This window comes from Nicotiana tabacum, chromosome 11, assembly GCF_000715075.1.
Source record: "Nicotiana tabacum cultivar K326 chromosome 11, ASM71507v2, whole genome shotgun sequence".
Classification (NCBI taxonomy): domain Eukaryota; kingdom Viridiplantae; phylum Streptophyta; class Magnoliopsida; order Solanales; family Solanaceae; genus Nicotiana; species Nicotiana tabacum.
Genome location: NC_134090.1, coordinates 164560485 through 164579857, shown reverse-complemented (window position 1 = coordinate 164579857; position 19373 = coordinate 164560485). Strand labels below are relative to the sequence as shown.

The window sequence follows — 19373 nt, the reverse complement described above, 5'->3', positions numbered from 1 at the left end:
CCCCATTATTACTCATTAACTAATAGCCATTATCACTCCACTATCAGCTCACTATTATATCATATTACCCTCACTATTCTGTCAAAAAAATGTCCCAGGTTTTCTACTGTAATTACTGTTATTACTGTCTTAAATTCAGAATCTCACAATACAGATTTTAAAATCTGTTTAAGCAGCTATAACCAATCCTAAAGTTTGGACTGAATCCTGACTAAGAATGTAACTCCTAACACAATTACATCCAATCAAACATTTGTAGAATCATACTGAATTCAGAACCAATCATCATAGCAACATATTACACTGAGTTCAGTAAACTGAGCTTTAACTTCGAACAATAAATCAAACAAACACAGGAGCATTGTCAATATACTGACAATGCCCTGTTCAGAAAACAATGTATACACATCATACATTTGAATTTACTGATTTGCAAACAAACATGCTTTAATTGACAAGTATTAATCAGTGGACTATTTACAACATTTGTCCATAATCAGTCTAAAACAATAGAAGCAGACTGTTTCTATTAGCATTATCATAAATGATAATTCACAATATAACTAATCGACGAACTTAAATCGAGTCGATTACTTACATTGTAAATAATCACAACCAACAGAAATAATTTCATATTTGATCATATAGATGGGCATGAGACAAAGATGACAGAATTAATCAAATAAAATCATGAAAAATTAACAAGCTATTAAGACAGACAACAATACACGTAGAATACACAAAAGAAATAGAAAAAATACCTCTGAATCCTTCAATTTTATTCCGACTTGGACTCAACTTGGATTCGGACTTTGTTTGAAATCAAACAGACCTTAGTCGAAGTATTTTCCACTGAAAATACTTCGACTAAGGTCGATTAAACCTCAATCTTTTAATCAATTTGGACAAAATCTAGATGTTTGATATTTCTAGGGTTCCTAAAGGTTCGATTTGGGATTTACTCATTTCTGGTTAGATTCGAGGGAAACCAAAGATGTTCTAGGCACGAGGGAGGTCAGGGGGTAACTGGTGTGAGTTTGAAGTAGGTTGGGATAAGGTCAGGTTGTACTCGAATCTTCAAATGAAGATTCGAGTAGTTCCAGTATGATTCGAACCATGCAACTAACAGATCCTTGGTGAGGGAATTTAGGAGAAGCTGCGGTGTTAATTTGAGAGCCATTGGAAAGGTTTAAGTTTTCAGACCCACCTTCGATTTAATATTCAAAGAGTTGGGGTCTGATTTGAAGGAAACTAAGGTCAGATCGGTGTAGAGGATGTTCAGGGGATTCTAGGGTGTTATTTTGGTGACCGGCGGCGTTGATGCCGCCGGGTTTCAGGCGGTGGGATTCTAGGGCGGCTAGGGTTAGGAGTGGGGGTTTGGGGACGATGATGAACAGTGAGAGGAGGGGGGTGTTTGGTTCGGGGCCGGGGTAGGGGCTTGGGACTTATATAGGGGTGGGGTGGATTGATATTGTCCGTTGGATTAGGCAGGATGGACGGCTGAGATCTATTCACTTAACCAAACGATGTCGTTTGGTTTAAGTTAGGGGACGGTTTGAACCGGGTATTAGATCGGGTACGGGTCTCGGGTTAGGGTGATTAAATCTTGGTCGTTGGATGGACTTAATCCAACGGCCCTTGATGGAGGATGATGAAACGTCGTCGTTTGACGTAGCCGAATTGGATCGGACAGACTTGTTTGGATTGGGCTGTGGGATTCATTTCGTTTGGGCCTGGATTTTAATCCAGGTCCGATTTTCATATTCTAACTTATATTTTTATTTTATTATTAATTAATAAAATCCTAATCAAAAATTATAAAAACAAAATTATCATTATAATAATACTAATTATCTTTTAATAACCATTAACACGTAGATAAAACATTAATCACATAACGACACATTTAAAAATAGAACGAATGCATATTTTTTGTGATTTTATTTAAATTATCTTTCAAATGCATAATTAAATCCTATATGCATGCAACATGTATTTTATTTTAATTTTCATTTCATTATGACGAAGTAAACATTTACGGATGTAACACAAATATTTAATTCCACGCAAATTCAAGAATTACACAGTAAAAGAAATTTATTTTATTTTTTGATTTATTTTGGAGTAGTTTTCAAAAGGCAAAAATCACGTGCTCACACAAGGTTAGAAAAGAGACTTACCTCATTTCGAGCCTACTTCCAACTCAAGAATGCGTCCAAACTCTCAAACCGGAGCCGCACAATTCGAAACTATTCAAATAGTGTAAAAATACATCATTATAGGCTTACAAATTCATATTCTAGCTATTAAAGAAATTATCCAACCCCAAGGGCAAGGTTCTTATTTCAACCCCGGGCCCACGTGCCCGGATTTCGGAAATTTTCGAAGGAAGTTGTTACCCATTACCTAAGGATCAAGAATATATGATCTTTACTTTATTTTATAATAAATTTTGTGATTCAATATTGTTTTTATCAAAACCTTAGGTTTTACTCTAATTCCATGATTTTCACTAATCTTTACATGTTAATCTACCCAAAATCCAAGTATTTAGCTCACATATAGTAGGAATTACTTACCTCTAAGAGCTTGATGAAAATCCACTCTCAAGAGCTCCAAAATTGCCCAACCATTGAGTGGAAATGAGCCAAAAATGGCTAACACCAATAATAAATGAAGGTCACCGCCTTCAGTGACTTCCATATCTGCAGTCCTGGGCCGCACCTGCGCCCTCTGCATATGCGGAAAAGAATCCGCTTCTGCGGAAATTCCACTGGCCGGCTGGGTCGCTTTTGCTGGAAGTAAACCGCTTCTGCAGGCTCGCTTCTGCGGAGGGTAGGCCGCTTCTGCGGCTCCAGGGCTGGCCACCTATGGACGTATCTGCGATGGCCCAGCCGCTTCTGCGGGCTCGCACCTGTGGCTACCCCACCGCAGGTGCGGTTATGATAGAAGCCTGAAGCTTCAGCTCTTTCCCACATTTCCAACTAAGTTCGAGCCTCATCTGATTGACGCTTGGGGACTCCGGGGCCCTGCCTGAACATACCTACAAGTTTGAAAAGATAAAATGGACTCGCTTGAACACTCGGAACGCCCGAAACAACACTAAATCTAAGAATCACCCCCTAAAATCAATTGAATCAAACTTATGAATTTCAAGTCCTTCAATATACTTCTAGTGTGACCAAATGTACTTATACTACTTGGAATGATACCAAATTTTTCGTGTAAGTCTTAGATGACATTATGGATCTATTCCCGATCTCGGAATTCCGTTCGAGCCTCAATAACACAAAACCCCGCTCCAAACCAAATTTAAAGAACTTCAAAATCCTTAAGGAATCAACTTTTACTATTAGGTGCTAAAATGCTACCAGTTCATCCAAAACCCGATCTGGACATACGCCCAAGTCCGAAATTATCATATGAACCTGTTGGAACCTTCAAATCTGGATTCCAAGGTCGTTTACTCAAAATGTTGACTAAAGTAAAACTTGTGCTTTTAAGCCAACCTTAAGGAACCAAGTGTTCCGATTTCAACCCAAACTCTTCCAAATCTCGAACCAACCATCCTCGGTAGTTATAAATCAGTTAAAGCAAGTACGGGAAGTCTTATTCAAGGGAACAGGGTTCTAGAAAGCAAAACGACCTATCAGATCGTTACATTATCCACCTCTTAAACAAAGGTTCGTCCTCGAACGGGTTTAGATTCATACCTGAAGTGCTAAATAAGTGTTGATATCTGCTCTGCATGTCCTTCTCGGACTGCCAGGTCGCCTCCTTGACTGGTTGGCTCCTCCACTAGACCTTTACCGCAGAAATCCTCTTGGATCTCAACTGGCGATCCTGTCTATCAACAATGGCAACTAGCTCCTCCTCATAACCCAAGCTCTCGTCTAGCTGAATAGTACTGAAGTCTAACATATGAGACAAGTCGGCGTGATACCTCCAAAGTATAGACACGTGAAAAAATAGATGAACTCCCGATAAGCTGGGGGGTAAAGCAAGCTCATAAGCAACTTTTCCAACTCGCATCAACACCTCAAACGGGCCGATAAACCTTGGGTTCAACTTTCCCTTCTTCCCGAATCTCATAATACCCTTCATCAGCGATACTTTCAAGAGATCCTTCTCGTCAACCATGAATGATACATCACACGCCTTCTGATAAGCACAACTCTTCTGTCTGGACTGAGCTATGCGAAGCCTTTCTTGAATCAACTTTACCTTTTCGAAGGCATCTTTCACCAAATCTGTACCGTACAACTTAGCCTCACCAGGATCAAACCACCCGATGGGAGAACGACATCACTGACCATATAAAGCCTCAAATGGAGCCATCTCGATGTTGGACTAATAACTGTTGTTGTAAGCAAACTCTGCCAAAGCAAGAACTGATCCCACTGCCCTCCAAAGTCAATCACACATGCTCTAATCATGCCCTCCAGAATCTGAACTATCCGCTCCGACTGCCCGTCGATCTGTGGGTGGAATGCTGTGCTGAGCTCTACCCAGGTCCCCAACTCACTCTGCATAGCTCTCCAAAAATGGAAAGTGAGCTGAGGGCCTCTATTTGATATGATGGAAACAGGCACACCGTGCAACCGAACTATCTCCCAAATGTATATCTGAGCCAACCTCTCTGAAGTATAAGTAGTCATAACCGGAATAAAGTGTGCCGACTTGGTCAACCTGTCAACAATAACCCAAAATGCATCATACTTCCACAATGTCTGTGGCAACCTAACTACGAAGTCCATAGTAATGCACTCCCACTTCCACTCAAGTATCGGCATCTGCTGAAGTAGGACACCTGGACTCTGGTGCTCATACTTATCCTGATGGCAATTCAAGCACCTCGCCACATACTCAACCATATCTTTCTTCATCCGCTGCCACCATTAATGCTGCCTCAAGTCACGGTACATCTTCGTAGCACCTGGATGAATCGAATACCGTGAGCTGTGTGCCTCCTTTAGAATCCTCTCCCTCAAGCCGCCGACACTAGGAACACATAGGCGACCCTGGAGTCGTAGAACACCATCCTCGCCAATAGAAACCTCCTTGGCACTACCTTGTAGCACTGTCTCTCTGAGAACTGCCAAATACAAATCATCGAACTGTCGAGCCTTGATCTGCCGCAATAGTGAAGACTGAGCAACAACACACGTAAGGACTTGGCTGGGCTCTAAAATATCCAACCTCACAAGTCTGTTAGCCAAGGACTGAATGTCTAAAACTAGTGGCCTCTCCCCTTCTGGTATGAATGCCAAGCTACCCATACTCTCTGCTTTCCTACTCAAGGCATCTACAACCATATTTGCCTTGACCAGATGATAAAGAATGGTGATATCATAATCCTTTAGTAATTCAAGCCATCTACATTGCCTCAAATTGAGATCCCTTTGCTTGAATAAATGTTGCAAGCTACGATGATCAGTATAAACCTCACATGACACCCCATACAGATAATACCTCCATATCTTAAGAGCATGAATAATCATTGTTAACTCTAGGTTGTGCACATGGTAATTCTTCTCATGAATATTCAGCTGACGTGAAGCATATGCAATAACTCGCCCCTCTTGTATCAATAAACATCCCAAGCCAACGCATGAAGCGTCGCAATATACCGTGTACATCCCCGAACCGGAAGGCAACACAAGAACCGGTGATGTAGTCAAGGACGTCTTGAGCCTTTGAAAGCTCGCCTCACAATCATTGGACCAACATAAAGGAGCACCCTTCTGGGTCAATCTAGTCAGAGGTGATTCAATGGATGAAAAGCCCTACACAAATCAACGGTAGTAACCTGCTAACCCCAGGAAACTCTTGATCTCAGTCACGAAAGTAGGACGTGGCCAACTCTGAACTGACTTAATCTTCTTAGGATCTATTTTAATCCCCTCTCCTTATACAATATGCCCCAAGAATGCTACTGACTCTAGACAAAACTCGCACTTGGAGAACTTAGCATATAGCTTCTGCTCTCGCAAGGTCTGAAGCATTACTCTCAAATGTTGCTCGTGCTCCCCCAGGCTATGGGAGTATATCAAGATGTCATCAATGAAGACAATAACAAAGGAATCAATATAAGGCCTAAAAACCTTGTTAATCAAGTCCATAAACTTTGCTGGAGCATTAGTCAAGCCAAAGGACATCACCAGAAACTCATAATGGCCATATCTAGTACGGAAAGCAGTCTTCGGGACATCTGAGTCCTGAATCTTTTGCTGATGATACCCGTCGATCTTAGAGAACACCCTAGCACACTGCAACTGGTTGAACATATCATCAATGCGTGGCAACGGGTACTTGTTTTTGATAGTATCCTTATTAAACTGGCGGTAATCAATGCACATCCGTATAGTCTCATCCTTCTTCTTCACTAATAGCATTAGTGCACCCCAAGGTGATACACTAGGTCTCACAAACCCCTTTGCCAATAGCTCCTCAAGCTATTCCTTCAATTCTTTCAACTCTTTCGGTGTCATACGGTACGGTGGGATAGATATAAGCTGGTACCTGGAGCCAAATCAATATAGAAATCAATGTCACGATCCGGCGGCATGCCTGGAAGGTTAGAAGGAAACACATCGGCAAACTCCCAGACTTCTAGCATTGAATAAATCGTCGGAGACTCTGCGGTGGTGTCCCGAACATATGCTAGATACACCAAACAACCCTTCTCGACCAGATATCGAGCCTTTAGAAAAAATATAACCCGACTGGATACACTAATAGAGGAACCCTTCCACTCCAATTTTGGCAACTTTGGCATCGCTAAAGTAACAGTCTTGGAATGACAATCAAGAATGGTGTGATATGGAGATAACCAATCCATGCCTAGGATGACCTCAAAGTTGATCATATTAAGTAACAGAAGGTCTGGTCTAGTATCGAAACCATAGAATGTAACCACACAGGACCGGTAGATCCGATCCACAACCACAAAATTTCCCACAAGAGTGGATACATAAACATGAGTACCTAAAGACTCATGAGGGATATCCAGGAAATGAGCAAATAGATATGACACATATGAATATATAGACCCTAAATCAAATAATACCGAAGCATCCCTACCGCATACAAAAATAATACCTGTGATTACAGCATCTGAGGCCACTACATCTGGTCTGGCCGGAAAAGCATAAAATCTAGATGGAGCGCCTGCTGTATGAACGGTAGCTGGCTGAACTCCCCCTGCCTGGCCTCTACCTCTAGGACAATCCTTACCAACCTGTCCCTCACCTCTGGGCGGTCAGACAGCTGGTGCAGCAATTATAGGCTGATGACCCTACTGTACTACCTTGCCCCAAAATCTGGGGCAGGTCCTCTTATGTGACTCGGATCTCCATACTCATAACAACCCCACAGTGCCATAGACTGTTATCCTGAAGCATGATCGTGATGGCCCGAATATCCACTAGAAGAACCCTGATGTCCAGAATACCCTCCAAAAGAACCCTGAATAGTTGGTGGACGGTAAGAACTCTCCAGTATCACACTAAAATAAGGCCTCACTGGAGCACCTCGAGGAGGTGGTGGTGGTGCTGAAGCTCGCCCCTCCCAAACTGACCTCTGCCCCTATCTGGGGCACCTCTAAACTCTCTAGATTATCGGGCCCTCTTGTCCTGCTGAAACTGCTCTCTGCTCCTCTGACGGTAACCCTCAATCCTCCGTGTAATCTCTACCACTAGCTGATACTTAGTCCCCATCTCAACCTCTCGGGCCATGCTAGCTCGAATACCGGGGTGTAACCCTGCAACAAATCTCCACACTCTTTCTGCATCCGTAGGAAGTATCATGAGTGCATGGCAAGACAACTCAGAGAATCTCTTCTCATAGTCTGTCACAGACATTTGACCCTGCTCGAGCTGCTCAAACTGACACCACAACTCTTCCCTCTGAGAGGGTAGAATATACATGTCCAATAGAAGCATTGTAAACTGATCCTAAGTCATGGGAGGAGAACCTGCTGGTCTGCTAAGAAGGTAAGACTACCACTATCTACGGACCCTGTCCTCTAACTGGAAGGCGGTGAAATCCACTCTATGGGACTCCAATATCCTCATGTTGTGTAGTATATCTCTACACCTGTCAATAAAATCCTAGGCATCCTCATTACGCTCACCTCCGAAGATAGGAGGGTTTAGCCTAGTCCATCTGTCCAATAATTTCTGTGAATCGCCGTCCACATCTTGTCTGGGCTCAGGTGCCACTACTACAACTGGTTGGGCACCGCTCGTGGGTAATGTACCTGGAGTTTGATATACGACAGCTGCGCACCAAGGACCCAGAGAAGTATGGATTTGTGCTCCCCTTCCTACCTGAGATATGGCTGGGTCTACTGAAAATAAACTAGCCTGAGTCATCGAGTCCAAGAACAGCAACATACGGCCCATGACCTCCTAGAAGCCCGATTGGTGTCACGACCTAAATCCCATATTAGGCCAAGATGGCGCCCAACACCATTGTTAGGCAAACCAACACTGATCAAATAGTAAATCCTCAGTTATGTAGTTAGTGCGTGATAACTTCCATTATAGATTTAAGAAAGTTCATAGTTTTAAAAACTTAAAGATATTTAAATGAAAGAAATAATGCGAATCTAAATCATGAATACAAGCCAAAACATCATAATTCTACTAATGTGTGTGCCATGACCTGGTGTCACAAGTGTGTGGAAAATCTAGTAGAATATACAAAACCATACTATCCTACTATATAGAAGAGAAATAGACAGGAACATAAAGACAAAAGAGAGACTCCAGCTGCTGCAGATCGGCTAGAAAGGGTAGCTTACCAGAAAGTCTCAAGCTGAGATGTCCACTCTATGCGCCTGACTGATGGCTAGATGCACCTGCCTCAAAACCTGTACAATCAAGTATAGAACCGTAGCATGAGTACATAAAAATATGTACCCAGTAAGTATCTCGCCTAACCTCGCAGAAGTAGTGACGAGGGATCGATTCCGACACTTACTAGGCCAGCAAAAATAATAATTTAAAGTTCAATATATTTAATTCACAGTGTATGTATCTGATGACCTAAAAGGTCATCTCTTGTTTTAGAAGTCAAATCTGTGTTCCGAGGACTTACAAACCTCCTTTTGTCTCTCCTCGATTTGCGCATGGAGTCCAGGCGTGTATTCGAAAAGCCTTTATGTGAAAATTTGAGAAAAATGCTAAATTTTGCCTTTAGAATGGAATTAAGTTGACTTTGGTCAACATTTTGGGTAAACGGACCCAGACCCGTATTTCGATGGTCCCGTAGGGTCCCTAGTAAATATGGGACTTGGGTGTATGCCCAGAATCAAATTCCAAGGTCCCTTGCCCGAGAGATGAATTTTTGAAGAAAATTATTTGCTAGAAAATGTAAGCATTTTTAGAATGAAATTGTGAGTAATCTCGTTGGTATCGGGCCCGTATTTTTATTTTGGATCCCGGTACGGGTTTGATATAGTATTTAAGTCGTAACTATGAAATTTGGTAAAAAATGGAAGAGATTTGATAAAGATCAGACCCTTGGTTAAGAAAATAGAAATTTGAACTATCTTGTGAAATTCATGAGTTTTGGTGTTAAATTCGTTGTGTAAGATGTTATTTTTGGGATTTGATCACACAAACAAGTTCGTAAGATATTTTTGTGTAATATCTAGTGTTGGCCTCTGATCTCACTATTGCGAGAATAGAGTTTCACAATTGCGAGGCCCGTTAGTGTGGCAATTGCGAGTAACTCATCGCAATTGCAAAGAGTAGCTGGGCTAACAGTCTTCGCAATTGCGAAGTAAAAGCTGGGAGGGGACTGGTCGCAAATACGATCTTTTAGCTGCATTTGCGGAGGATGAGGTTCGCAATCGCGAACTCCCTTCGCATTTGCTAAGGATGCAGAAGTGTAAGGGTGTTCGCAATTGCGATGCCTTTCTCGCATTTGTAAGCTTCGCAAATGCGAAGCTCCAGTCGTAATTGCGACATCTGCAGTTGATCTGTTTGGACTTAGACGAGATTTTTACCTATTTTTCAATTCTCTCAAACTCTAAACCTCCCTAGGAAATTTTTCAATGACCCAAACTTTTCCAAATCATAGGTAAGTGAATTCTAACTCAACTCTTTCAATCTATCTCATCTTTTTGCAAGCTTTCATCACAAAATCTAGGGATTTTCATGGGAAATTGGGTGTTTTTGGGTGAAATTTGGAAATTTCGAAATTTGAAATTAGACCTCAAATTAAGGTAGTATTCCAAACAATAGCATATTCGGGCTCGGGGATGAATGGGTTTTGGTCCGAACTTCAAGTTTTGATCAAGCGGGCCTGAGGTCGATTTTTGACTTTTTGAAAAAAATGGTAGAATACCTATAATTATGCATTGGAGTTGAGTTATTTAGCCTTTATTGATGTTACTGAATTAATTAACACTAGATACGAGTGAATTGGTGGTGGAACCGAGAGGTAAATCGGTGGTTGAACTTTGAAATATCCGTTGGCTTGAGATAAATGTTTGGTCTAACCTTGACTTGAGGGAAAAGGAATCCCCGCCTTATTTGCTATGTGAAATTCCATGTGTGTGGCGTATAGGTGTAGTGACGAGTAACTATGCGCCACTAAATTACCATTTTTAGCTTGTTCCCTTCCCCGTTTCCTATTATACTATTTCCTGTCTTAATTGCTGCTTGTTCATAATTGTTTCCATGTCTTAATTGCTACCTGTTCATAATTATTTTCATGTCTTAATTGCTACCTGTTCATAATTGTTTCCATGTCTAATTACTTCATATTAACTATTGCTCTCTTTATTGGAGTATTCAATTGTCTCATGGTTTCGTTTTATTACTCTGTTGGTCTTTATTGGTGCCTTATGGTACACCTTGGATGGTCTCGCTGAGTAGTTTACACTGGTGAAGTGTCATAATCGTAGTGATATTCCATTGTGTGGATTGCGGTGTAAGTATATTGGGGGATTTGAATTTACATGTGATATATATATATATATATATATATATATATATATATATATATATATATATATATATATATATTGGAATCGGGTTGTACGCCGCAACAAGAAGAATAAGGGTGAAATGTGGTTGTGTTTTGGGAGCGGATTGCACACTGCAACAAGGAGCAACAAGAGTGGAAAGGTAGGATCCGGTTGCATGCCGCAACAGGAGGAATAAAGGTGATATATATATTGAGGAGTAATAAGGATGGACAGGTGGGATCGGGTTGCATGCTGCAACAAGGAGGGATAAGGGTGAATATTGATTCTGTTATTGTTTATATGATGTGATCAAGATGTGCGTCGCATCAGTTGTCGTTATGTGTTCATATCTGTTGAGGTTCGTTATTGTGATGTTGAAACACCCCTAAGGATTGGTTATAACTGAATACTAGTAGAACAGTTGGGTTCAGACTTATTTAATGCCAGTTATTGCTTTATTACATTTTGTATTTCCTTTTCTGTTAGTATAAATTGTTGCATGTTGTATATGTTGTATGCCCCGCCGTAACCTCGTCACTATTTCGTCGAAGTTAGGCTCGGCACTTACCAGTACATGGGATTGGTTGTACTGATATTGCACTCTGCACCTCTTGTGCTGATTACAGAGCTAGTGGCTGACCAGAGTTCGAGGTTGTTGTCTTCAGTCCATAGGAGACCCAAGGTAGTCCTGCAGCCGTCCGCAGGCCTAGGCGTCCCCTTCTATCCTACTTTATCTCTATTTTATCTACTTTCTAGACAAATGTAAACTTTTCGTTCAGACTGTAATTGTAGTATTCATAGACTGTTTATGAGTTGTGACACTAGTTCTGGGTGGATTTTATTTTGGTTTTCCTTATTGCATAAAGTCAAGCTTTTAAACTGTTTTTCTCCCGCATTTATATCCGCTGGTTTTATTTGTTAAGTCTTAAATATTTGAAAGATAAAGGAAAAAGGTAATATATTCTGAAACATTGGCTTACCTAGACAATATAATGTTCGGCGCCATCACGGTCCCGACAGTGGGAAATTCGAGTCGTGACAATGTAGATAACAACAAGATCAAACAAGAATAATTATTGAAAATCCTTTCATCCAATTAATAAAACTAAGCACTTTCCTCATTTAAATTAGTGGCCTTTCCAGCAATAAGTCATATGAATTATAAGGGTTCTGGTTCTGTTATCACATACAAATACCCCCGAAGACGATCGACACGATCCACATTAAAGTAAAATGTGCACTACCGAGGATCAAACGACACGAACCATAGATGCACTTATTCACCCCGCTCGCGAATCCATGTGTCACACCTCTTTTTTTACCTGAAAGGGATATAAGGGAGTTTTTCCAATTAAAGTGACAATAACCGAAACGTGATTATTTATTCAAATTCAGAGTCGCCACCTGGGATAATTTATGGTGTCCCAAGTCACCGGTTTAAAATTCCAAATCGAGGAAGTTGACTCTTATTTATGGTCTGCAAACACAGAAATACGAGTAAGGATTTCTGTTAACCCGAGAGAAGGTGTTAGGTATTCCTAGGTTCCGTGATTTTAGCGTCGCTCTACTATTATTAGTTGGCCTAGTTAACTGATTAATTACATATTTAAAACCTATGTGCATTTTATTCCTTTAAACTGCTTTTAACATTTATGGATTTATTTTCGGAACAAGGCGCGATTGTCGTATACTTGTCGTTTTTGAACACATTGTGAATCGCGTCACATGGAATGCACTCGCGATTTACAACATGTTTATTTTTATCATTATCGAAGTTATGGCCGAGTAGCATAAAATGCCACCCGAATTTGGATTCATGTATCGCAACTATGCCACGGGAACCGTACCCATAGTCACGAGGATTTATTAATCGTGCCTAAAGCAAACTATGATGTTCATAATTTAATTGTTTCTTCCTAAAACTACTTTGAGATTATTGTAAGTCCATAGATTATGGAATTATTTGTGAAAAAAAAAAATCGTGACTTAGTTATTATTAGCAAGTCACAAGTTACAAATTAGCTATTGTATCAATTTTAATGCCCCCAAGGAAAGCAACTTAATTCCCAAAAATTACTTAAGATTTTCACAACTCATCATGAAATGAACGCCTAAAACGACTAAATGTTGAATCCCACTTTTGGAGCAATTAAATCATTTAACAATAATTCTACTCTAATATAAAAAAACGACTACACTAATGAATTCAAACATGCTTCCAACAATTGTTCAAATGGTTGATTCCCATGTTATCCTTCCCAAGAGTGGACGTCACCTTACCCAGCTTGTTACTCTAAAATTTTGCATCAACGTTTTAAGTCATTTTATTTCCCATATAATCTAATCAAGGCTCTTTCTTTTAAAAATAGCACCTTAACACTTAAATGCAAATGAGCTGCTTGTAATTTAACACCATTCATCTCGTATCTAAACTAACACAAATAAGCAGAAGCATTTTTTCACATTTCAATCTAGTATGAAGCTCAACAAAGAATTAATAATAAGCAATGCCAACACTAAATTATTGACATATCAATTAACATAAGCAAGATGAGAGTGGACCTCAAGATGCGATGCCATCTCGGTTACAACAATAATGGTATAGACAGAAATCAGAACCAGAAACCTCGAGCACCGAACGAACAGTCCCACCACCTCTTTGTCACTCAGATCCGAACAATCAAGACCTCAACATCAAAATTTTCACTCAACTTACCATATCTATCTTCCTCTAATTTTTGCTTCTTCTTTTTCTCTGTTCTCTTTGTTCTTTTTTTTTTGTTTTCTTTTGCGTTTGCCATCTTTTTTGTGAATAAGTCAGTTGTTCTTTTGATATTAGATATATCTTTATGGGAAGATAGAATTAGAAAGGGGATAGGAAAATGGCTATTTTTTTGGTGAAATTCAAGAACAAAGAATTAATCTGCCTCCTCCGTCTAGTTTTTGGTCTTTTGCGGTTGTCAGCTCTTAGCTTTTTCAATGGGAGGGGATCTAGAATTAGGTCTAGGTTCTAGGAAAGTCCCTTTTATAAAGAGAGGGAATTAGGGTGTATTTTAGAGATGAGGGGATATTGGGTTTTGGGTAGTGGGCTAGGCGAGTTGGGTTAAGTTTTGGGCCAATTTGGGCCATGACTTGGACATCTGGACCAAGCAAGATTTTAGTAGAAATAGTCCAAATTAAAACTTTTTTCCTTTGTAGTGATTTTAATTTTTTCTTTTATTGATTAATAGATGAAAATAAAAATACTACTCCTAGACTTGAATAGCAAGATAAAATACTAATCACTCAAAATTTACTTAACAAACTAATATATATTTTTGGAAAACCTTTTCTTTATTCGTAAATAAAGATAAAACTTATCTTAAAAAATGTGACTTTTTTTATTGTTTTTATTTTTCGTAAATAAAATATATATAAAGGAGAAATAAGAGCTAAAATATGTAGATTAAACTTAAAATATATTTACCTGCTAAAAGTGATGAAAAACTCAAAAATAATCAAAAATTAGGTGCTCACAACTGTCCCTCTTTGCTTTGAAATTTGAAGAGTTTTCAGGCAAAGACAAAGTGAGCCATGTGACTAACCTTTACCATATCGTTATTCAAAAGAGGAAGAAAATAAAAGAAAAAGGTGCAACCGAGTCCTGATGGAGAGTGATGGAAAAGGTGTGACTAATTATAAGGGAATCATGTCGCGTGTTGTTCAAAGAGAATGATAGAGTGATGAATTCGAGAGTCGAGTGAGGTTTCGTCGAGGCTTCGGTCGGCGGTCCTGTTATTACATCAAAATAAAAATTAAAAAGATTAACTAAGTCTATTAGCTACGAGTTACAAGATTACTATCTATGAGTCTTTTGAAACTTGATCTTGAGTCATGATTGTTTCTTCATGCGGACTCTGATCTGAATCTTGATGCTTATTAACTACAGGTGCTAGTTCATTCCTTTTTCAACTTGTCAGATCAAGGCGGGACATGCAAAGCTTTTGACTTCAATCACCTCTTGAGCAGTCCACATATTTTCTCCGCTTTTGCACTTTGAGTTCACTTCTTTTTGTTTTTCTTATTTTTTTATTCTGGATTGAGAATCGTTCTTTTGGTCGTCTCGAACCCTGTGCCTCAAGTTAAAACCTATTTAGATACCAAAACAAACAAACAAACGAAATTTTTCTGTCCTAATTTTCACTAGGAAAATTTCGTGAGTTATTATAACAAAATTCTAAACTACTTCTTTATTGAAAGCAATAAAAGTCAGGATTGTGTATCCTTGGGAAACAGATATTAGAGAATGGAGACCCTATATCTAAAATAAAATCAACTAGGGATTGGAGACTCTATTGTTGGAAAATTATCAACTAGGGAGTGGTGACCCTACGTTGGCATCAACTAGTGAGTGGTTACCCTATGTTGGCATCAGGTTATGCTGGCATCAACTAAGGAGTGGAGACCCTATGTTGGCATCAACTAGAGAGTGTTGACCCTATGGTGGCCCTATGTTGGCATCAGGTTATGCTGGCATCAACTAGGGAGTGGAAACCCTATGTTGGCATCAACTAGGGAGTGGTGACCCTAATAGGGAATTGTGTACCCTATGCTAAAACAAACCAAGAAGGATTTTTTTTTGGAAGAAAATCAATTTCATTTTTTTCTTTTGAGAAAATTATTATTTTAATTAAACTACCCTAGTGCTTTTTTTTTCAAAGGCATGAACAAATGACTCTTTTAAAAAAAAATCGAGACATCCTCTTTTCTTTTTTTATTTTCCTATGAGAAAATTCATTAAACTAGGTGTTTTCTATCTTAGGAGAAAAATTCATCAGACTAAGACATCTATCCTAGGAGAAAATTCATCAGACTAGGTTTTCTAATTTATTATATTAGGAGAAAGATTCATCAGACTAAGATTTTGATCCTAGGAAAAAGAATTCATCAGACTAGGTCTTCTATTTTAGGAGAATAATTCATCAGACTAAGATTTTGATCCTAGGAGAAAGTTCATCAAGCTAGGTCCTTTTTTTTTGTTATCTTACGAGAAAGATTCATCAGACTAACACTGTGATCCAAGGAGAAAATTCATCAGACTAGGTCTTTTTTTTTGTATCTTAGGAGAAAGATTCATCAGACTAAGATTTCTGTCCTATGAGAAAATTCATCAGGCTAGGTTTCCTATCTTAGGAGAAAAATTCATCAGACTAAGATTATTATCCTAGGAGAAAATTCATCAGACTAGGTCTTCTATCTTAAGAGAAAGATTCATCGGGCTAAGATTTCGATCCTAGGAGAAAATTCATCAGGCTATGTCCTTTTTTAAATTATCTTAGGAGAAAGATTCATCAAACTAAGATTTCTATCCTAGGAGAAAATTCATGAGACTAGGTTTTTATTTGTTATCTTAGGAGAAAGGTTCATCTGACTAAGATTTCTATCCTAGGAGAAAATTCATCAGATTAGGTTTTGTTTTGTTATCTTAGGAGAAAGATTCATCAGACTAAGACGTTTATCTTAGGAGAAAATTTATCAAACTGGGTTTTCTTATCCTAGGATTAAGATTCATTAGCCTAAGATGTTTATCTTAGGAGAAAATTCATTAAACGAGATTTTATTATTATCTTAGGAGAAAGATTCATCAGACTAAGACTTCTATCCTAGGAGAACATTCTTCAAACTAGATTTTCTTATCTTAGGAGAAAGATTCATCATACTAAGACTTCTATTGTAACGGCCCGACCGGTCATTTTGACCTTTTGCACTTCGCTCGCTAGTTCTCGAGCATGACTAGTCCCGTGTGATGTATTTGGAAGAACAGTTCTCAGTTTGAAAGGTTTGACCAAGCTTTGACTTGTTAGTACATGATCTCAGATTGGAATTTTTATGATTTGGTTAGCTCCATTAGGTGATTTGGGACTTAGGAGTGTGATCGGAATGTGTTTTGGAGGTCCGGAGTAGATTTAGGCTTGAATTGGCGAAATTAGAATTTTGGCATTTTCCGGTTGATATGTGAGATTTTGATATAAAGGTCGGAATAAAATTCTGGAAGTTGTAGTAGGTCCGTTGTGTCATTTGGGATATGTGTACAAAATTACAGGTCATTCGGACGTGGTTTGATAAATTTTTTGATCGAAAACGGAATTTAGAAAATTTTGGAAGGCTTGAATCCAATGCAAATTTGGTGTTTTGATGTTGTTTTGATCGTTCCGAAGGTTGAAACAAGTTTGAATAATGTTATGGGTTATGTTGGCAAGTTTGGTTGAGGTCCCGAGGGCCTCAGGTGAGTTTTGAGTGGTTAAACGGACCATTTCAAGTTGTGAGAAATTGCAAAAATCTGTTGTTGAGTGTTGCAGACAGTTGGCCTTCGCATTCGTGAGTGGGCCCTTGCGTTCGCGAAGGATTGAGATGTGAGGCTAGAGATTTGGCCTTAACGTTCGCGAAGGGCTGGGGTCTTTGATCATCGCGTTCGCGAGGTAGCAGACGCGTTCGCGATGGTTTGAGCTAGGGAGTCATTGCGTTCATGAGGGGGTGTCGTGTTCACGTAAGAGGAATTTGTGGTCAACGTCAAGTTGTACTTTGTGAACGCGAGGCTTTGACAGTATTCGCGAAGAAGGACTTGAATGCCAGGGCAGAATGTTTACATAGCCATTGTCCGCGATTTTGGGTCCAACTTTCACCATTTTTGAGCGTTTTTGGAGCTTTTTGAGAAGAATTGAAGAGGGAATCAAAGGGAAACACTTGGAGGTAAGATTTATGGATTTAATACTCGATCCTAATGTGATTTCTACCTAATTAATCATGGAGTTTAAGCCTAATATTAAAGAACTAGGGATTGTAATTGGAGACCTAGAATTTGGGATTTGAGGGGTCGTTTGTGGTTGGATTTTGGTGCTTTTGGTATGAATAAACTCGGGGAGCGATAAGGAGTCTATTGATGTAATTTTTATCGGAATCTGAGACATGGTCCCGGGGGTCGGGTTTGGCAAATTTCTGGATTTGTGTTGTAATTTGATTTCTTTTTAGTGAGCCTTGTTCCCTTAGCATATGTTGATGGTTTTGCACTTTTTTTGGTTAGATTTGGAGCATCCGGAGGCCGATTCAAGAGGCAAGGGCATCACGGGCTAAAGTTCGGACCGGATAGAGGTGAGTAATGATTGTAAATGTTGTCTTGAGGGTATAAAACCCCGGATTTCACATCGTTATGCTATTTTGAGGTGACGCACATGCTAGATGACGAGCTTGGGGTCGTGGACCGTTGGAGATTGTGACTTAGTCCATCCCGAATGACTGTTTTACCGCGTATTCGATTGAAGACTGTTTGCTATCATCATGTTTTAGGCTGAATGCCATATTTGGGCCTCATGCCAACTATTTGGACCCTTATGGGATTTTTACTGATATTTTCTCACTATTTGATTTTATATCTGTACACATGCATGCTATATTATACTGTTTTCATAACTCAGCCATGTTTACTCTGTTTTAAACACTTTAAATGATATTTTGGGCTGAGCATCATATTTTACTGTGCCTGAGTGGCTTTTAGAGATTTCTGACTGAGCATGGCCGATGGACTGTGTTGTGAGGATTATTATGGGATCGGGCTGCACGCCGCAACATTGTTGTACTGATTATGATTATAAGGCCGAGGGCCTGAGTTGTACGCCACAAGATGGCTTGATATGAGGCCGAGAGCTTATTGATTATGCCACGAGATAGCTTGATATTGAACTTGGGTCGTAAGGGACCCCTCCCGAAGTCTGTACACCCCCAATGATCGCGGGTACCTAGTGTGATATGTGATATAGCCCGAGAGGCTGGTGTTGTTCCATGTTATTGCCCGAGGGGCTGATTCTATTGGCATTGTGCCTGAGGGGCGAATTTTATGTGTTTATCTTTTCTAGTTGCTTTTCATTTACTTGTTTAACTGTTGAAAAGGTATTTTAAAGAAGCTTATTCTGAACCAAGGTGTTTTATAAGATTTCACTGTTTTATTGCCTTTATTTGGTTTTACTCTGCTTCTATATAGCATGTTGTTGTGTTTTTACGTGATTTTTGATCGCTCAGTCTTCATTTATTGTTATTACTCACTAAGTTGGAGTAGTCACTTTACTCCCTGCACCCTGTGTGCAGATTCAGGAGCTTCAGGTCCCGCCAGTGAGGGTTGATTGCTCAGCAGGCTATTGAGAGTCCACTAGGTAGTTGCTCGGCGTTCACAGCCTAGTGTCTCTCCCTCCTATTTTATTTCCCTTGTCCTAGTTATGTAATAGATTGTTTAAACTCTTTCTGACTTGTAGACTTATGATAGATGCTCATGACTGGTGATACCCCGATGTCGAGCTGTGTTTATTCCGCAAATTATGTCGTTTCATTGTTTTCTTTAGGATTTAATCATGTTAATGACTTA

The 19373-nt window shown here is 39.6% G+C and overlaps 1 long non-coding RNA gene across 1 annotated transcript; it reads right to left on the bottom strand.

Moving 5' to 3' along the window:
* Positions 1-2069: 2069 nt before the first annotated feature.
* Positions 2070-13989, bottom strand: LOC107799441 (uncharacterized). The gene is made up of 3 exons (XR_001651118.2): positions 13544-13989; positions 8807-8875; positions 2070-2249 (listed from the first exon to the last, which is right to left on the bottom strand). It is a non-coding gene; the product is annotated as an uncharacterized LOC107799441 (long non-coding RNA).
* Positions 13990-19373: the final 5384 nt, after the last annotated feature.